The following is a 20,342-nucleotide window of genomic DNA, read 5'->3' on the forward strand; positions in this document are numbered from 1 at the left end:
GAGTCCCAAACAACCTTCATCTATATTTTAATCCCAATTTAACTCACTTTGCTACATGTATCATGTATTCATTGTTCTAATTGGGAATGATATTACATTTATTTGCAAGATAACACTGACGAAATTTGAAAATATTAATCTTACAAAAAAATAATATAACATTAATTTTTCTCAAAAGTTATAAATTATATTAAAGAAGAATAAAATGAAATGATAATAACTATTATCAGCATATTTTATTATCCATTTACCTTTAATTATCCTTCATATTTTATTATTGAATATTTAAAATACATTTGATTCTATCACCACATCCAACAAAATGGAATAGGTAAACGATAAAAGATTTTTCTTGATAATAGATGGATGGAATCTAAGATGTTAATAGATAATTAATTGATGACAATAATGCTTTAATTGAACATTTAATATGTATATTTTACAGTAATCTATACTATTAAGAGTAATACAATCCTTTTTTTTAATCTAGTCGACTTTGATCTTGCACGTATTAAACAATTCAATCATAACCGATGAAGTTTCATTATTATCAAAGATGTAAAAAACAAGTTAAATAGTTTAAAAATGATTTGTGTAACATATTAAGCTCAATATCTACATTGAATTGCTTCACTTCTTCGTTTAAATTAAAAGTAATTTTATTTTGGGAAAAGGATCAAATGAATGTTGATCCATATTTTGTTTATTTTTCACTTTGGTGTATACCTAAGTATAATTAAAGGTAATAAACGCTTTTGTTATGGATTTCTATCATCAAAGATATTTATAATAACGGCTTTATCAATCCATGTATAACATTAATGATCATCGTACAAATTATTCTTAATTCAAGTAATTGAAAATTCATACAAAATTACAGCTTAAATTATTATACTTTTCCAGATATAATTAAAGTATAGATATGTATAATGAAAAAATAAATAAAATCAAAGAAACTTGCTTAGTACTACAGTAATAATAACAAATGAACTGACATTCGTCTTTTCAGTATATCGAAACAATTTTCAGAAATTAATTAATTTAATCAAACTTTGGACTTAAAAGTTTAATTGGGAAGGATCTTAATAAAAATCGGCAGTTTCGTGAAACCCATTTTGTAAATAAAGTAATCAGATAAAAATTGAGGTATAAATTTAGCGTGAAGAAGACAAATAAACTCCTTAGAATTGAAATATATCAGAGCTTGGAGACTTTATCAAGATGAATTGCAATGATTTGATATTGTCGTGACTATAGATTGGAATGCATAGTCAGAGACTCAGATGAGAGGGTCTTTTTCGAGTTCTTGGATGACAAGTGATCCAGGAGACGAATGAACTTTAATTTATTATACAAAAAATGAATTACTTAAATCCCAAAACACGCATTTGATGACGAGTAGGAGTATGGATAAAACCGACGACAAAATTAAAAATATGTTGATGTTCATGTAAAAATATAATTTGAAAGTGTCTTATGAAATGACGTCATTAGTCAACAATCATCATTGGTAGTGTTCTCTTCTAATATAAATTATTAAATCATCGCTTACACGATCCTAGCTGTAAAGAAGTCCGCTGAAATAAATTTGGATATAAAAAACTTCTCTATATCAAGCCTCACTGAAAAAATCTTCTATATAAAAAACGGATACCCATAATAATATATCAGGTTGCTCTAGGATTAATATATAGTTGAATCTAGGGGGGGAAAATGGTATATAGAAAGAGAGAGAAAGAAAGGAAGAATAATTAGAAAGAGAAAGTGGTGATGGTAGATTTTAGTAAACGTACCGAATTTGTTTAGTGCTCCTTAAAATATCATTTACACGTCCAAAATCAAAGCTATAATTAATATATATATATATTCCTGACATTACTAGACATTGGATAAAAATCAGCTAAATTATTGCAAAGACCAGCTAAGCTTTCCAGCTATTGAAGTCTAAACTCAAATAGCCTGGTAACAGGGATTATTACAATATTTAGGTAGAAGGTTGATCTGCAGAAGTCCAGTATCCTTTCTCTCTTTATATAAATGTTCCTCATGGAAACAAAAGGGGGTTTAATCTTTGTACATATTAGTAGTAATATATTATTATTACTCATAGCTAGCTCTATATTGATACAAGAAAAAGTCTTGATAAATATGTAAACATCAAGTGCTAGGAGGGATGTAGAGATAGCTATAGAAATGCTATGAAGTGACAGACCTATTTGAATATAACAACGTAATATTAGATAATAGTAAGAAGACCAAAGATTAATTTTCAAAAAATAGAAAAATTCGTTTGATCATTGTCAAATTTCAAAATATTTGTTTAAAAGTCTCGTATGTTGTCATTTTTAACTCCACCAACGAATTTGAATGGAGGTTATATTTTTGCCTCTGTTTGTTTATCCCATGTTCACATGGATTACAGCAAAAGTTACTCTTCAATTTTGATCTAATTTGGTACGAAGGTTATATATGGTGACGGTGAGACCCCATTAAATTTCGAAATGTGAAGTTCAAAGGTCAAGGGAGCACGAAACGTTAAAAATAAATAATGAACAATAAGTTCGGAACATATCAAGTCCAGGACTGTCACAAAAGCTTAGGCTTTGAGGGCTTTACACTGACAAAAGAGGCTGGAACGATCGAAGATCCTCCTTAATAAATGAAAAAAACCCAATAAGAAAGACCTCTTTTTTCGGATGAAAAACTTTTCACAGTCGACCCAGTCAGCAACTCCCACAGTCTTCGGTACATTACCAAGTCCCCCAAAGACACCCCTCTCCCGTGTAAAATTCATCAGGGGCTCGAATTATCTAGCTAATGCCATGATGCTCGATGTCATTGGTTCAGACGGTACGGTGTTTCTACCGGTGTGGATAAAAGAGACCTTAAAGGTCAATTAATATAAGGAGGTGTGTCCGCTCAACTTCTCCAACCTGAACCCACGTGTGGCGCGCCGTAGAGAGAAAGGCCATTGCCCACCACCACAGCAGCGTGGAGATAATGAAGGCCAAGGTGGAGGAGGAATGGGCCGAAATTCTGGCAGACGCCCACAGGAAAGTTTATCGTCAGTTTCGAACTTGCCTGGAGCTCTTTATTGTGGCAGAGGGCAGAATTTTTTAAAAATAATAGAAATTAAAATATCCTTCTTCTCCTTTTTAATATTTTTTTTTGTATTATTAATATTAAGCCTAGATTAATCTTTCTCTCTAATAAAGTAAAAAGTGTGCAAGGACTTATGACGCATACAGAACAAATAATATAACACATATGAAACTAAAAATCCAAATAATATAACACATATTAAACTAAAAATCCAAATAATATAACACATATTAAACTAAAAATTCAATAGATATTTAATTCAACATTCCACATTTTTACTTTAACATAGAGAAGAAATGATATTTAACTGAGGAAAAATGACTATTGGTATAGATTTGCGCTATGCCAAGTTACTAAATTCAAAAACCAATAAATAATAAAGTTTTTTGACAAGTTTTTAGCTTAAAAAAATAGACATTAGACATACCATCTGAAAAAAAGTCACCTCAGAAAGGAGGAAAAACTATAAATTTCTGAGCTAGTTAACTCCCAAATCCCAAAAAATAATCTTGATAAAAATTAATCAAACTAATAATTTAAGAATAAAGTATAAATACAATCCGATTCCTTTTTTATTAATAACTTGGATTTTTTTTTTATTAGAGAATTTTAATTCCTGCATAAATTTTGATTTCACATTCTAAGGGCGTCAAAAGGGGGTAGGCTGGAGGGGCTGTTGTGAATACCTATGAATTTTTGAAATTGTTTTCCAAAAAAATTAAATATTAGAAATTATTTTACAAAAAATGAAATGTTCGAAATTATTTTCCAAAAAATTGAATTTTTGAAATTATTTTAATTTGAATTTAAAAAAAAAAATTATAATATTTAGATTTTTTTACAAAAAAAAATCCTAAAACCAAGCCCTAGCCCCCCCCCCAAATATAATCCTGTGGACGCCCCTGCATGCATTCTAACAAATTTTTGACATGTGAAATTGATTTCACCTAAAGAGACCCTAAGGAGACAACACTTCTGAAATAATAATGGGCATTAGCTTTGTTTACTCATATTCGTTTGTTGACAAATAATATAACTCCCAAAATGCCAATATCGTATAATAAAAAATTACATAAGTTACTCATATAGAGGGCGCTGTGAAAATTATTCTGAGGAGGCACCATTTTTTTAAACAACAAGCTACAGACTATCACACGACCTTACGTATAATATGTGTATTTTTTAATTTGCTAATGTCCTATTATGTTCCCTCCTAATCAAAAAATGAATAGCTATATAACTTATTAAAGGGAGAGGAGAATAAAACTCTAATTTTTCTTTATAAGAATCCCATCCCTAATAATGTATTGATTCGAAAGAGGAATACGAGGCTTGAGGGCTACATTCTCATAACACAAAAATTAAAAATATTGTTACTATTGCCTATATGGCATTCAAAAAGTCTAATATTTAATGTGAATACATAAAATCAGATAAGTTCAAACTGTTGAAATGAATTTTTCAGATCCATTTTATGGTAAAAATGGGAAACATCACGATTCATAAAGAAGAAATTGAGTTTCCAGGCTTAATAATGTAAAGTCAATATTTGACTTACGACAATTTGGCTCTCACTCCATGAATAAGGCGTTAGACAATCTTAAACTTATCGGAATTAAAGGTTAAATTTTTTTGTAAGGGAACTTTGTCAAGTATCAGTTCATAAAATTTGATCTACCTAACCTGCATCGAAGAAAGGAGATCCTTAACAGCGTTGTTCCTTAACGATGGGGATATATAATTACGTATTTGTGCGTGTTCTTCTCATATTTGTCATATTCAGGCGATTGTTTGCTAATAGGGAGAGGTAATTAATAACTAAACGAAAAATCTTGTTTGTCTCGCCCTTTAGGGGTGTATTGAGTATGTACATAGTTGGGGGGAGGAGGAATGAGGTAGAAAGTCTTCAATAAGATTTTTTTTAATGTTTCTTTTCTGAAATTATATAAATGGAAGGGATTCTAGTACAATATATACCTAACTAATTAATAGAGCGTGTTCAAGTGACGTCTGCATTGTTAATATCGAACATTCTGGTGGCTTACACATACAACCAAGTTTTATAATAATGAAAACTCTTTTATCACTAATATTAAGGAAAGTAATGAACCATTGGATGTCAAAATGGTACCAACCAATCGAAGGACTTAAGCATCTTTGTCCAATCAAAAATATATCACTTTATTGCCTAGTTTTATTTTATATATTAGACCTTGATAAAATAAGCTGGTTAGGTTTCTTTGAATACAGATTACAGTAGTACTCCGTTGGGAAAAAATAATTTAGATGTAGGGGCTTCAAAGTCTATAGGTGCTTCAAATTAATCAAAATAATTGATTAATTTTTAGATAAACAATTTAATTTTTTCTTCGGAATATAAATGTAATATATATTAACGCAGCCTAACTAGCTCATTTTATTAAATTTCTTCATAAATATTAAAAAATAAATTGACCAAAAATCAATCAAAATCGATCTTTTTTAAATCAAAATATAAGGTCTAATCGATAACTTCAGATGGAATATAAAGCACTTGAAGAAAAAATAAAACAAATATTAGCTTCTAAGTAAGGGCATTCATTTCACTCGATTTTTTAGTGGTATTTATCAGAGAATATGAGTAATACACTTCTATATCGAGGATTAAACTACAGACTCTTATACCACCTTGCAAAAAATGTATTTTTTTAGTTTTTTCATGTCCTATTTGTAGTTATTGAAGTTTCTGGATATATTCTTGTTATATTTTATTGTTATTATTTAATACGCAAATGTGTATATATCTATCTATAACTAAGTAATGTTCATGTAACTTTTACTATAAATACCCTGTAGTCGTTTTATCTATCAAAGTGTATTTATTATCTATTGAATATAATATACATGTGTTACTCACATATATACATGATAATAATCATAGTTGTATTACTACACGTTCCTCCTCTTTCTATCGGTTGCCCTGGATTCTTGATTAATATAGATTGTGTCTAGTATATTATGCTTATGGTTTCTTCTCAATGACGTCTGTTAGCGCATCTAAATTGGAATTTAGAAGATTTGTAATTTATTATGAATTCTGAATTAAACACAACTTAATCCACACATAAAGTTGGTGCAGTCAATAAAAAATATTTCGAAAAAATACATTCTGTAGTACATGGAGAGTTTAATTTAGGATCAACGATTACTTTTTTATTTAAAAAAACAAGTAATCTTAAATAATATAGCGGGTCGTACGTAATGGATGTACCACTACTATAGATTTATTTTTCGAGGTATAGTGATTTTAATTCGTAAATTATCGTTGTTTTACGTGACAGCCGACTTTTTAAGCTTTCGAATGAGCTATCGCAGTTATCTCTATCATTTCTGTAAACAAAAATGGAAGAAAAAAGAAATCCGATTGCTGCTTTGATTTGCACATGCCACAGCATATCTGAAGTTGTCAAGATTGTTGGGATCGAGAGGCACTCCGTGTAAGGGGCCAGACGGCTCATAAAAGAGGGGAAGAGCCTTCAAATCGAGCCTAATATTGGAAGGCTGGAAAAAATTGTCACAGAAATGGCCCAGAAGGCGTTTGAGGCTAAGCCCACCGTGTCAATGACCAAATTTGCCAAAAAGATGTCATTGGCTCCCTCCACCATCTCCGGGGCGATAAAGTCCGTCGGGGAAAGTCCAAGAGGAACGTGGAAAGACCATTAAGGACTTGACAGCAATAAGATGTCCGTTTGGAGCGGGAAAAAAGCATCCTAAACGACTGGAAGCATCATGGCAACCGTATAATCTTCTTCTGAGATGAAAAGACATTCAATGTCGGCCCGTCTTCAACTAGTAGAACAATCTAGTTGTTTGCTTTGAACTTCTGAAGACCTCTGCCACGTCTACAACCCCCATCCTGGTGGAAGACATAGGACGTCTTGTCCGTCTACTTGGAGATCTTGAAGACCAAGGTACTTCCGTAGGTCCTCAATATCACTAATAAGTTGGTCAAGGGGTCCTACGTCTTCCAGCAGGATAGAACACGCGCCCACACAGCCAATTGTGTATAAGCCTGGATGGAAGAGAACATGGAGTTTGGGCCCAACAACTTCTGACCTCTCAAGAACCCCGATTTGAATCCTTTTTGATTACTCTATCTACTGGCAAGTTGAGTCCAAGGTCTACAAATGACGACACAGCAATGACATCGACCTGAAGTCCTCCGTGGAGAAGGAGTGGACGTTTATAAGAAGATACTAAATTGTAAGAGTGTTCTCCATCTTCCGTTGGCCGTTTGAAAGCTGTCATTGAGAGCAATAGAAGTCAAATTCATAAATAATATCTCTCATCGTGTGCTTAATGAATGTCTATAACAAATCTATCAATTGTGATTTAATTGAGACTCAGTAGGAGCAAATGTTTGCTCAGGTTGATAAGTGGTACATCCATTTTGCACGGCCCGGCATTTCATATTCCAACCCACTATGGTTATAAGCCACTGTGGTAGACAAAACTACATTTTCTTTGCAGTCTCAAGATTGAACGAATTGATCTCTTATAAAATGTTCTACTTAAAATTATGTTTCATTGTTTATTGCTGATTTTGGACTTAAGAGAGTATTTCATTTAGGAACGAAGATTTCTCAACACATTTTAGTTCAATTCTAGTACAAGAATGTATTATTCAATTAAAAAATATTTTTATTAATTAAAGATTTAATAAATACATCTTATTATTTTGATAATGATAATAGTGTTGTCTAAAAAGTTTTCTAGAGTAATGACCGGAATATATATTTCAATATTAAAATACCAAAGAGATAGATTTTGGATAACTTTTTATTTTATTTTAAAGTGCATACTTCTGCTCTAGCTATACATTACAACCACTGCATAACCAAACTTCCTTCTCGTATATTTGATACTACATCAAATATTTCATAATAATTCAACAGGTGCATATTTATATTACAATATAATTGGAGTCAAGGCCGAAGATTTAAAATAGATTGACAAGTAATAATCGAGAATATCAGTTGAAGTGATTATACATTGAAAGAAATTTCAACATATACATTTTTAATTTTATAATAAAAAATGGATATTTGACCTAAAAATAATATTTTATTAATTTTATAAATTGGGAAAATTCCTAAGTTTAAAGTTCTTATTTAGAACAAATAACTCTTACGAGTTATTTAAAAATTTGATCTTGTATCAAAATTACCAATTCATGTCAATAAAATTATTGGTAAATATTTTTTTAGAAACACAAATGACTTTAAATCATATCAACACTTAAATCCATTTATAAATATACAATTTATGCATTTAATAAGTTATAAGACTTTCAAAAATATTTTTGTATATAAGTGTTGTAAATTTTTTCATTTATGATAATACTTGGAAAGTTTTATCTCAAACTTTGTTCCTCTCTTATTAAATTGAAACACAAATACGAAAGAAAAAATAGGACTTCTTCAGCTGAATCATATTCATGATTATTCTATCCTTCGGATGAGAACACAGCTAATAATAGATTTTTGAACAAAAAGGGGGATGTGGGAACCCCAAACACAATGGAAAAACCTTTCAGTACTTTATACTACTCATCCTAAAACCCTGAAAAACTTATGTCAAAATAAAGTACATTCGCACGTTTCTTATAACCCTAAAAGCAAATACTGCCATTTTTTAAATAGTACGGCACCCCCTCTCACACGTCCGCTAAGTGTCAAAAGTTCTGCTCAGATAACATGGATCGATTTTGGTCCAAAAAGATATGATACCCTTTCTCACCAGATTTGAACACACTGGACTTTACTATATGAGACACTTTGGAAAAGGAAACTAATATGACCTTACACTAAATTGTAGACTTAGTAAAGTCCTCCATAGTGGCTGCACGGGAAAACTTGTCAGAGGAGTTTGTCATCAAATGGCTTTCAGGCGACGTGTAAAGGTTGGGGTTGATAATGAAGGTGGCCATATTGAGTTAAATACGTAAAAACCATGTCTACATGGTTTTATTAACATTATTTTTTTACCTATTATTGAAAATATAAAATTATTGATGTGTTACTAAATCCATCGTTCGATTCCACGTATTGCTGGCATACCCTATATAATTTTTGTATATATATATTCAACATACAAAGAAACTCGTAATACCAACTGGGAAATTTTTGTTTTGTTTGTGGTGAATTTAAATTCCATGACCAGAAAGTACGTTTTACTAGTCAAAAGATGTTACTAACTTTATTTTGACTTTAACGTTAGAGATCAGGATAAAAGCTACCCTCCTCGTGTATTTGGTATATCCTCTATAAAAAAATCTCACATGACGTGAGTTCTCTTCATCTGTCTTTTACCTTACCTATGATGTCATAAAGAGTGCTGGCATAACTATATGATTGACTTTTATTTTTCCTCGACAAAAGTATCAGGTATTTTGTAATAAATACTTAATACAATGTAGTACATCTCAGTTTGAAATCGCCTTTTAGATCAATTCTTCACAATCAAGAATATCAATTAACTGTTTTCCAAATCTAATTGATCATCCCAGTTAGGAAATAGAAGAAGAATGTAATGAAGTTCCATAGCTCTCTTGGGATAGCCATAAGCCATTTGGCCAGGTTTTGGAAGTATTTTATGGCTCACCTCTGGATCCTTTCAAATGGAGACATAGCTCTGCTTGTATTAAGGAGCACAACACTTGTATAACATGAGGAATTATTAATTAAGTATTAACTCAAATAATTAATTAACTACTGTAAACCCCCCTCCTTTGTTCCACGTTTTCCTTTGTTATAATTTTAAAAATAAAGGAAGAATGTGCCAGCCTCTTCGTGTGGACAAAAGTGAACACGATTTAAAGATGCACTTCCAGTTATATTAGAATTTTTTGGTTAAAATAATGTATTTATATTCTACAATACAAACAGTGTAAATAATGAATACACATGAAGACAAAAGTAGATCCTATAAATAAAAATGTTTAATGTCCTGAAGTAATATAACCTGATTTAATATTTTTTTTTAAACTCTAAGTATCAGCTAAGGTTAACAAAAATTTTATGGAAGAGACCCTTAAGCCATGCATCTTCTTGTATCAATGCAGATTCTCCTAGAGAAGGAATGGAGGTAGCTCTGTATAATACAAGAGGAACAATTCTCAAATGATATAAATCAATGCGTTTTTGTAGAGATAAATGACGCCACTTTTTGATCTGTTTGTTGACCATCATATTTAGTCGTACCCAATTACATCTTGATAACCCGTTGGTTGTCCATTCGATGCATGTTCACCTTCGGTACAACTCTACATACTTCGATTATTTAGAACTATCCGTTTTCCAAGATCCAAGGGGAAGGATGGCGGTTTTCGTTAGATTCATTTCTAATCCAGAGAGGACCTTTAATTTGTTAAAAAAAGTCAAAAGAACTTTGATCATATACTGAAGTTGAATTTCCGAATTGGCTTCAATCATTAACGTTACATCATCAGCATATAGGTCAATTAGATGTGGAGTCCCACAAAAAGAGACAAACTACCCAAACTACTGACAATTATCCAATACTTTTGATTGGAGACTTCAATGTAGATCTGGATAAGCTAGTGAATCATATCCAAATGCTGCAATATTGTGGGAACTTATAAAAAAGTTTAATTTACTGGATTTGACGAAAAAGTGCAGTCCAGAGGATTATATTTCCTGGAGTAGTGGGGATAGATTTGTAAGAATTGATTTAGCCTTAATATCGTCTATTTTTGTTAAGAAGGTTAAAAATGCTTCATATAGACCAGATCCGTCGACCGATCACAAAATTATTGAAATAAGTCTTCGTTTTATTCCCCGCAGTCATTTGTTTAAAATTCCAAAATAGATATTAGGGTAATATAATTTCAAAAAGTTTTTAAAATCCAATATTTTAAAAGGTCTTGTTTTTCTGCCTTCTCGATATGCTTATAAATTAATGGGTCATATTGCTGTTAAAACAGTGCAAAAATTTATTAAATCTCACAAAAAGAAAGCAAATGGGTTCCAAAAGAGTCTTCAAAAAGCTTTAAATAGCTCTTCTATTGTTTTTTTAAAAAATACACCACAGATTTGGTGGATTCATGCATCCAACTCTTACTCTTAATTCATACTCTTTTGGATCCTATTTGCTTTCTTTTTGTGAAATTTAATAAATTTGTGCACTGTTTTAACAGCAATATGACCCATTAATTTATAAGCATATCGAGAAGGCAGAAAAGCAAGACCTTTTAAAATATTGGATTTTAAAAACTTTTTGAAATTATATTCCCATAATATCTATTTTGGAACTTTAAACAAATGACTGCGGGGAATAAAACAAAGAGTTATTTCAATAATTTTGTGATCGGTCGACGGTTCTGGTCTATATGAAGCATTTTTAACCTCCCTTAACAAAAATAGACGATAGTTCTAAATAATCGAAGATTGTAGAGTTGACCCGAAGGTGAACATGCATCGAATGGACAACTATTTTATTGTTGGTTCTGATGCAACATGTCTTATCAAAGAACACTTACTTTATTGTATAACATTGGTTATCAATCAGAAGGATAAAGTCGCGGAGGAAGATGTATGTAAGTGAGTGTAGACACCGAACGTTGAGAGTGTAAGAGTGATTTTACTGCAAGAAGGATTCCGATTATAGGCATTAACAGACGACATAGTACATTTTTGAATTTGGATTAAAAGGGCCTTACTTAGAAACTAAATTATTATGAATATGAGGCATCTATAAACTTGTTTTAATCTCCTTACATCTTAACTATTAATTATTTTAGTATAAATTATAATAAACAATTCAATCCCCCCACAAATATTATTGAAATTAATATTCAAGCAACCTAACTAAGTTATTATATATAAATTTCTTAATAAATATAAAAAACTAAATTGACCAAAAATCAATGAAAAACGACCTTTTTTAAGTTGAAATATAAGTTCTATTTGATAACTTCTAATAGAAGATAAAGTACTTGAAAAAAAAAAGATATTAGCTTCTAAGTAAGGTCCTTCATTTTTTGGTGGTAATATATACATTTTTTATTAATTGTAATCAAGATAAAGTATTAAATAATTCATTTTTTAAATGCTGAAATGTTTGTATCAATTTATTATTTACTTTGATTTTCATTTGTATTGTTTTTTTCATGCCGAAATATGGCACTGAATGGTAGTTATACCCTACAAACTCGATTTTAAAAAAGACTTTAAAGCCCTAATCTGAATCAGTTGAAAGTTTTAATGGTCATATTCGTGTTCTACTGCTTACATAACAATAATAAATATGGCTTTCAGCCTGTACGCACTCCAAGACTTTCATTTTGTTGCCCAGTAATTCATAAGTAAGCAATTAATTTTAGGTCATTCGTAGGAGAAGCAGTAAACGTAGGTAAGAAGTCGTTATGTTAAGAAAAAAAGAATTTATTAATTTGTTGTAGGATAAATTCGTTTCATTTTTTATAGATTCAAAAAAAGTTGTTTCTATTTATTAAAAGAAAACAAATCTTCATATGATATTCTATTTTTTCTTCCGATAAGTATTTTTTTCTTTTTTCAATTTACTGGACAAAATTCCATGTTTACATAAATTCACAGAATAAGTTTATGTACTATCAGACCAATTCTTTTACGTACCGGGTCGTGCGAAATTGATGTACCACAACTAAAGATTAATTTTTTGAGGTAAAGGGATTGCAATTCGTAAATTTTCGATGTTTCACGCAACAGCTGACTTCTTAAGCTTTCGAATGAGCTATTGAAATTGCCTCTATCATTTCTGTAAACGAAAATGGAACCAAAAAGAAATGAGGATAGGGCACGCGCCCACACATCCAATTTTGTGTAAGCCTAGATGGAAAAGAACATGGAATTTTGGTACAAGAACTTCTGGACTCCCCAAAACCCCGATCGGAATCCTTTGGATTACTCTATCTGGTGGCAAGTTGAGTCCAAGGCATGCAAATTACGCCACAGCAATATGACCGACCTGAAGTCCTCCGTGGAGAAGGAATGGAAGTTCATGACAATGTTACTACATTACCAAAGTGTACTCCACCTTCCGTGGCCGCTTAAAGGCCATCATTGAGAGAAATGGGGGCAAATTCATAAAAAATATCTGTCATTGTGTGCTTAATAAATATATTTAAGTAATCGATCACGTCTGACTTAATTGAGACTCAGGAGGAGTAAAAGTTTGCTCACGTTGATTAATGGTACATCCATTTCGCACGATCCGGTACGCAACTCCAGTAACTATAGATTAAAGGATAAATATGTGATAGTGTTTCTTCCTTTTAGAAGATAGAAATACTTGTCTAAAAATTTCTTCCAATTATGTCAATCCATAAGTGGGCATCCACTCTTCTTGGAAGATATAACATTGAATTTAGTATATGCTTTGACAAGAATTTCTAATAAATCTTCCTCGCATTGAATTTTTTGTATTGATTATAATAAGATTGGGAAATTACGCTAAAGCTACGGTCTGGCGAAAGCATTGAATGATTTTCAACAAAAAAGTGTATAGAAACTTCATCAAATGCACCACAAATAACAATGTATCCTACAACAACCATTATGATATTATTTTAATTCTGGCTTCTTTAAAGGAAATTAAGTGTTAAAAGTAGAACAACTTCCCATCTTAATCTAACTTTCTTACTCACAATTATCACATTGAATATCAAGACACAGAACACCACTTATTTAGTTCTCCAGAAAATGTTTAATATCTTCTCTTCTTTCATTAGTATTCCGATTGTACGGATTATTAGATGGATTTCCAGTTCACTCATGTTTCTTATATGTGAACCCATTTTTCAAATAATGAGTGAAAAGGCCCTAATCTCTGGATTTTTCCATAGCCACGAGGAAAGAAAAAGTTGTGAGACAAACTCTCCATCCGCTTATTTTGAATTTAATATTATCCTCTTCCCTATCCAGGGTACCAAAATGTACAAAAAAATAGACTTCATAACTCAATGGAGAAATAAAAGAACTTTCGAGGCATTGATCTCGCCGAAAAGCAACACATTCACAATCAAGCCAATTAAAGCAAGGAGCTGTGTTTCTTAATGGATTCAATGGTCCTAGAGAACAGGAATAATAATTTTCGAGATACTTTTTAATTCTACGTCTTTCTTCTACATCCACAACACGAAAAGTGACGTTTCTATGCTTCAAAGTTCAGATATCAGAGATATCGTTAATAGATGAAGAACAAATCGGGGAATTCATGACGAAAATATATTAACTATATCAATATAATAAGGGTGTCGAAACATTGAAAATACAACAAAAATATAGAGAATAACTTTATTTCAGATGAGCTGGTTAATAAACTAATCCTACCAACATAAATTTTTATTCGTCCTTGTTATCTAATTTAATGTTGCGCTATCTTTAAGAGACCATTACGCCTTGTTTGAAGCAATATACTTTTAAAAAATGTATTCAAATTAAACTTAAGATTCTAAGCAATACGGGTTTCTTTGCAGTTTTAAGAATTTCTGTCTAAAAGTGCTGAAATTTTGTGTTACAATATTAGCCTTTTTTTTTCTTATGAAACAAAAATAGTTAGAAATAGAAAAACCCGTTTCTCTCCTTTTCATATATTTTCTAGGAGTCGATTTCTTGTAATGGCCTCACAGTTGTTTAAAGTTAGAAGAAATAAATTAATAAAGAATGGAGTTTTCTCTAGTTATTTAAAAACACATGAAGGATTTAAAAGTTGTTAAAATGTGGGAGAAGTCCCCTTTATACAATAAAAATATGAATTGCAATATAGTTTAAAAGTCTATTGAGTCCATTTATCTCACGATTGTTGTGTTCAACCCTACAGAAAGATGAGTAATTTTTGATCTGCAATCATAAATTATTGTCTTTGATATTATCGCCTCCACTTTTAAGTAATTTTCTCCTCTTATTATAAGAGCAATGATCAAATTTCAGGCCTTCAGACTTATATCAAACATATTGGTAATGATACACTCCACCATAGATATCAGAGGTCTCTCTCGATCACAAAACTAAAATAAATTAAAAAAAGATTCTACAGTTTCTTTGAAGAAAAAATATATATTGGCAGCAGAGTGAGCTAGAGCAACATAGTCTTACAAAAAAAACACACCATCAAAATGACACCCTAAACTCAAAAGCTGTGGCATCTGACTTTCAGAATATGTTGAGAATAAAATATTCCAGCCCAGGAACCATAGTTGTCAACTTTGCAATTTCTAAATGTGGTCAAAAACATGATTTTAAACAAAATACAAAATGGTTTTCTAATTTGTTGAAGCTCCTGGTCGCCATATAATTAGATATTTTTCCGCATATTATGATCTTTTCTTGTAGATATCACTTTCAGCTCTCATAATTGCTATAAAAAAACTCACATGTGGGGGCTTTATACAGATTCACAAGAAACATTGCCTATCGGATTCTTCATGCAGGGGTCACTTCCTTGACTTGTATTGCTAATTTCCTACAACAACTCCTGCCACAGTGAGCCGGAGCAACTTTGTTTTACAAAAAAATATACTATCAAAGTGACACCCCAAACTCAAAAGCTGTGACATCTGGCTTTCAGAATCTGCTGAGAATAAAATATTCCAGGCCATAGTTGTGTTCGCATAAAAGATGGAGAGTAACCTCGAAGATTTGTTGCAAAGTTATAATTGTAAGTTCCTTGTTGGACTCAGAGTAGAATAGGGGATCCACATCGGAATAATTATTGTCAATATCCTTGTTTATTTCCTTCTAAATCTCCCTACATGTCACAGCTGATTGTAGCTGATCTCCTATAAAACATTCTTCATATTTTCAGGGTCACCATGTTGGTTTTGTAGTTTCTTTTTTTATCATGCCCATTCTACACTAGATTTCCATCAGTGTGCATGACTCATGAGTAGACTGATGATTTGTGAGCGATCGCTCAAAAAAAATGTTCATTTTGACCTTTTGGCGAAAAATTGCTCATTCTGCGTTTTTTGATTGAAAATTGCTCATTTTTCCAGACCGGTATGAAATAAATAGAGAAAATTTGGAAATTAGTTCGATCCCACAACACCTTTGATGATATCTTTTGAGAGAAAATCCACATGCAAAACTCTTCCTTCATTAAGCAGGAAAACAATAGAAACAATCCACTAGCTTTTGGAGGGAAAATTAAGTATATGATGCAATCAGGCTTATGATTACATGATTGAATATGTGAGGAAACAAGCCTCATATAACAGCCAAAAAGAAGAAGAAAAAATTTAGTCCAAAATTGATTGTTGAATATTCCCTCTTAAATCTTGTAACAAAGGAGAAATACTTTTGCTACAAATTTTTCCTAACTCTGATTGGTTGTGTTATCTAACATGAATCCTGGAAAAGTTATATAAATAGTGATTGTAACAAAATTTCAAATTAATGTAGCTTCGGAATACGAATTAGATGGATTAGTGATTTCAATGGAAACATAGATACTCCTTTTGTGCTCACTACAGACTCAAAAGCTGTTTGTAAATCATGTTGTAACCCGTTAGGGATCATGGATCAAGACTGATATGTACTACCCAATCTATTTTGAAGAGATAAAGAAAATTGTATGCGAATTTAATTAAAAAGATGCCCTTGCCATTGAGAATTGCCAGTATGTTCTTGGAGATCCAGGTCTTTGATGTAAGACATATTGTTTCCAAGATAATCTGTAAACTATTACGAAATAAAAAAAAGTTTCTCATCAAAAGCTATTTTCAAATGTGAAATAGAAGGAATGTTCATTTATGATATTCTGAACTTCTATTCTAAGCTTTCTGAAGCCGAAAAAAATATTAAAAAAATTCCTCGGGAAAAAAGAGAAATAATTGAAGAAAAAAACCTCTGTCATTCACAGAAATCCTGATCTTTCATTTATGAAAAAGGTTATACTTATAATCAGTATATCAGTATTATAATGAGATACCCTCGTCTAACATGACTCCTGAAGATATCGCCAACTTCAAATTTGCTCCAAATACTCATGTGGGCGTTGAAAGGTATTTTAGTTTGTATAAAACTACAAATAGGAATGAAAGAAAAAAATTACAAAAGAAAATCTTTCTAAAATCTTGATTTGTTGTTATAATATAGCAAAATTTATATATAAATTATCATAAATATGAAACAACACCGATTATTTTAAATTATCCTTGTAAAACTGTACTTTTCTTTAATTTCAAAAAGCTTAATTTAGCATTTTGGTTGCTCATTTTTCAAAATTTTAGAACTCTATTTTTGCTCCAATCACTCCAAAATCCTAAGTCTACTCATGAGTCATAAATGACTATACTACATAATTGTCACTATTCAGAAAAACTCTGAAGCTCAAATTTTTCATTTAGTTACTCAAAGTGTCTCAAAGGTTATTGTTTATTAATGTTATGACTTCAGATAATGCCATTAATTACATGTTTGTGACTTGTAAAAAGTAAAAAAGTATATTTATGAACAAGAACAAGTCGCTAAGAGTCCTTATTTCTTCCCCACATCACGAGCCAGATAAATATCTACTTCATCGTCGTCATATGGGATTCAAGATGGTAAATTTTTCTACTACATAGCAAATTTATTTTCTTATAGTAGTGTAGGATACTAAATATAGGACTTTAATGAGAGGAAGATAAAAAACACCAAACTTATCCCTCATAAATTAAAGTGGCCTTTCTGACTCCAAGTTTAATAGGGCACGAGTTTTCCTAATTTACATAATACAAGGGATTGACCGAATGATATGCAAGTAACTACAAAATATATCTACGATTTCTTTATAATTAAGCAAACTGAGGTTTTTATGGAAGAGATATCTCTATCAGTATATGTGTACAGAAATATGGGGATCAGATATCATACTATGTGAATATCTACGATGATTTGGATCCAAAGTGACTAACTTCAACCTTTATGTTATAAACAAAATTTTGTCTCTTGTATTTCTTGCGCAAATTCATGTATAATATCAATAATACTTAATATTTTATCTTTATTAATACTTTTTTCATATTTTGACTTCAAAAAGTAAGAAAATTTAAGACTTCAGCACATGAACCAAAGTTAGAAGAAGGTAAATAAATATATGTATTCATTGAGTTGTTTTTAAACATTTTAATCATAAATTCCCTAGGGTCCTTTCCCTACATTTTTGCTAGAAGTAGACCTATTTGTGTTAGTCTAGGTTTAGAATTACCTTTATGATTCGGGAGACAAATATTCCCTTCCCCTAGGGATATTCCATGCTTCTTAGGGATTCTCCAAGAGTTTGAGGTTCCCTGGACTAAGGAGCAGTAAATATAATTAACCAAGAAATGAGTATTTTTTTTATTTCGTAAGTTTTATCCCACAATATATGTGAATACTTTATAAAGAGATATGTGAAGTGAGTCAGTTTGGATAGACTATAATGATTAAAAAGGGGGAATATATTGGGAACTAGACTGAAAATATGAATCTTCCTAAAGCTTAGGCACGGATAACAAATAACAATAAAAGATTGCCCAACGGTGCTTTTAAAAAATAATTTTTAGAGAAGGATACCATGAAGAAAACTGAAATATTAAAAAATGAACTACAAGGAGTTCCAATACCTTCAAAGAAGAAGACAAGACAGTCAATTAAGGAATTTTTAGTCATGTTAAGGTGATATTTTGACTCAAAATTGTAAATTTCTTAATATATGTTGACGTTTTTATTCTTGAACATAAATGGAACGTAGTATAAATTAAAATTTGACCACTACCGATAGGAGAAGAGTGTACCAAATACAACAACATGATTTACTGACTAAGAAGATAAATAGTAATATAATATGTTCAGTAATTAAAAACAACTTATACTTATCTTAAATAAATTGTACTTCAACATGTTGGAATCCATGGAGCATACCCAATTCTTAACTCGAAGAAACTGACGTTAGACAAACTATTTCCACGCCATTTGAAGCTAAGACCCCTTTGACACCATTCATGCTGTTGTTCATGACCATATTACTGTAGTTTTCTAACACCCTGTCTCGGAGATTATGAATATTTATCTATATGCTAATCGTAGATTTGAAGAAGTATTCGTTTAATTAATTTTTGAACATTTATATTCATCAATAATAAGAAAAAGGGAAATTCTACCAACTATTTTCCTTTTCTAATCTCAAAAAAGTTATGGAATTGACCAAATAGCCCACCCTTAAATATATTATATATAGTCACCTTGGCTATACGTGAAACGCACAATAGCAGTACTTTGGTTCTATTATCTCTCTTGGACCTGAACTCCACTACAAATTATGTTGTTAACTCTTCTTCACGACTTTGGCATCGGTTATCCTAAGCACTGAGGGGATATAATTATTATCTATCGATATAATTTATTAGAACTCTTCTCTTTGGGAAGAATCACAAATTCGTCATCCATAAACAAGCTGCACAAAGGTCTAATCAGCGAAATAAGAACGGACGCCCCGGACACTGCTGTACATAATACATAGTGATGACTGATGAAGAATATCATAACTTATATTTTTCTATAATATAAGCTATGATATTCCTCATCACAACGTATTTATGAATAAGTTATACGGGTTCAAAGAAAAGTGTCGTTTTTCAACATTTTTAAGCCTAAAATGGAAATATATCGAGTTCAGAGCACGATACAGAATCAATAAAAACATTTATTAATCATAAAAACACTTTTACATTTGTTTTATTAATCCTACTTTTTATTTGGGAATTGTTTTAAGGGTAAAAAACAAAGTGCTGTCTTATACTACTACCGTGTAATGTATCAATTATCTATTAAGCAGATTTTTCGAAAAGTTGAACCTCTAAAAATACATCTTTAAGAAACATAGTTTAAATAATTTTATGATACTGATAATAGATATATCATTAATATCCTTAACGATCAAATGCACAACATCATTGTTTATTTCCATGCAGATGTCAAAAAAATCATCGTTTTTTGAGAATAATTGAACCTTTTCATATTAAAATTTAACTAAAATTTGCTATATGTCTTGAAAAGAATCACGTATGAAGTGTTATGTGTCATTCTTATTTTTAATTACTTTCATTAAGTTTATGTAGGGAATCTTTTGAATAATTAATGTACCTTTTACCTGTTATTCTTACTTGTATTGATCTTTATTATTCTATGAGTACATACTTATTTTACCTTTTAGTCCCTAAGAGATATCTTTAGATA

At 31.0% G+C, this 20,342-nt stretch overlaps 1 long non-coding RNA gene across 1 annotated transcript; it reads right to left on the reverse strand.

Moving 5' to 3' along the window:
* Positions 1-14,424: 14,424 nt before the first annotated feature.
* On the reverse strand, positions 14,425-19,279 carry LOC121115147 (uncharacterized). The gene is made up of 2 exons (XR_005863419.2): positions 15,518-19,279; positions 14,425-15,151 (listed from the first exon to the last, which is right to left on the reverse strand). It is a non-coding gene; the product is annotated as an uncharacterized lncRNA (long non-coding RNA).
* Between the last annotated feature and the right edge of the window lie 1,063 nt (positions 19,280-20,342).

Source organism: Lepeophtheirus salmonis, chromosome 1 (assembly GCF_016086655.4).
Source record: "Lepeophtheirus salmonis chromosome 1, UVic_Lsal_1.4, whole genome shotgun sequence".
NCBI classification, from domain to species: domain Eukaryota; kingdom Metazoa; phylum Arthropoda; class Copepoda; order Siphonostomatoida; family Caligidae; genus Lepeophtheirus; species Lepeophtheirus salmonis.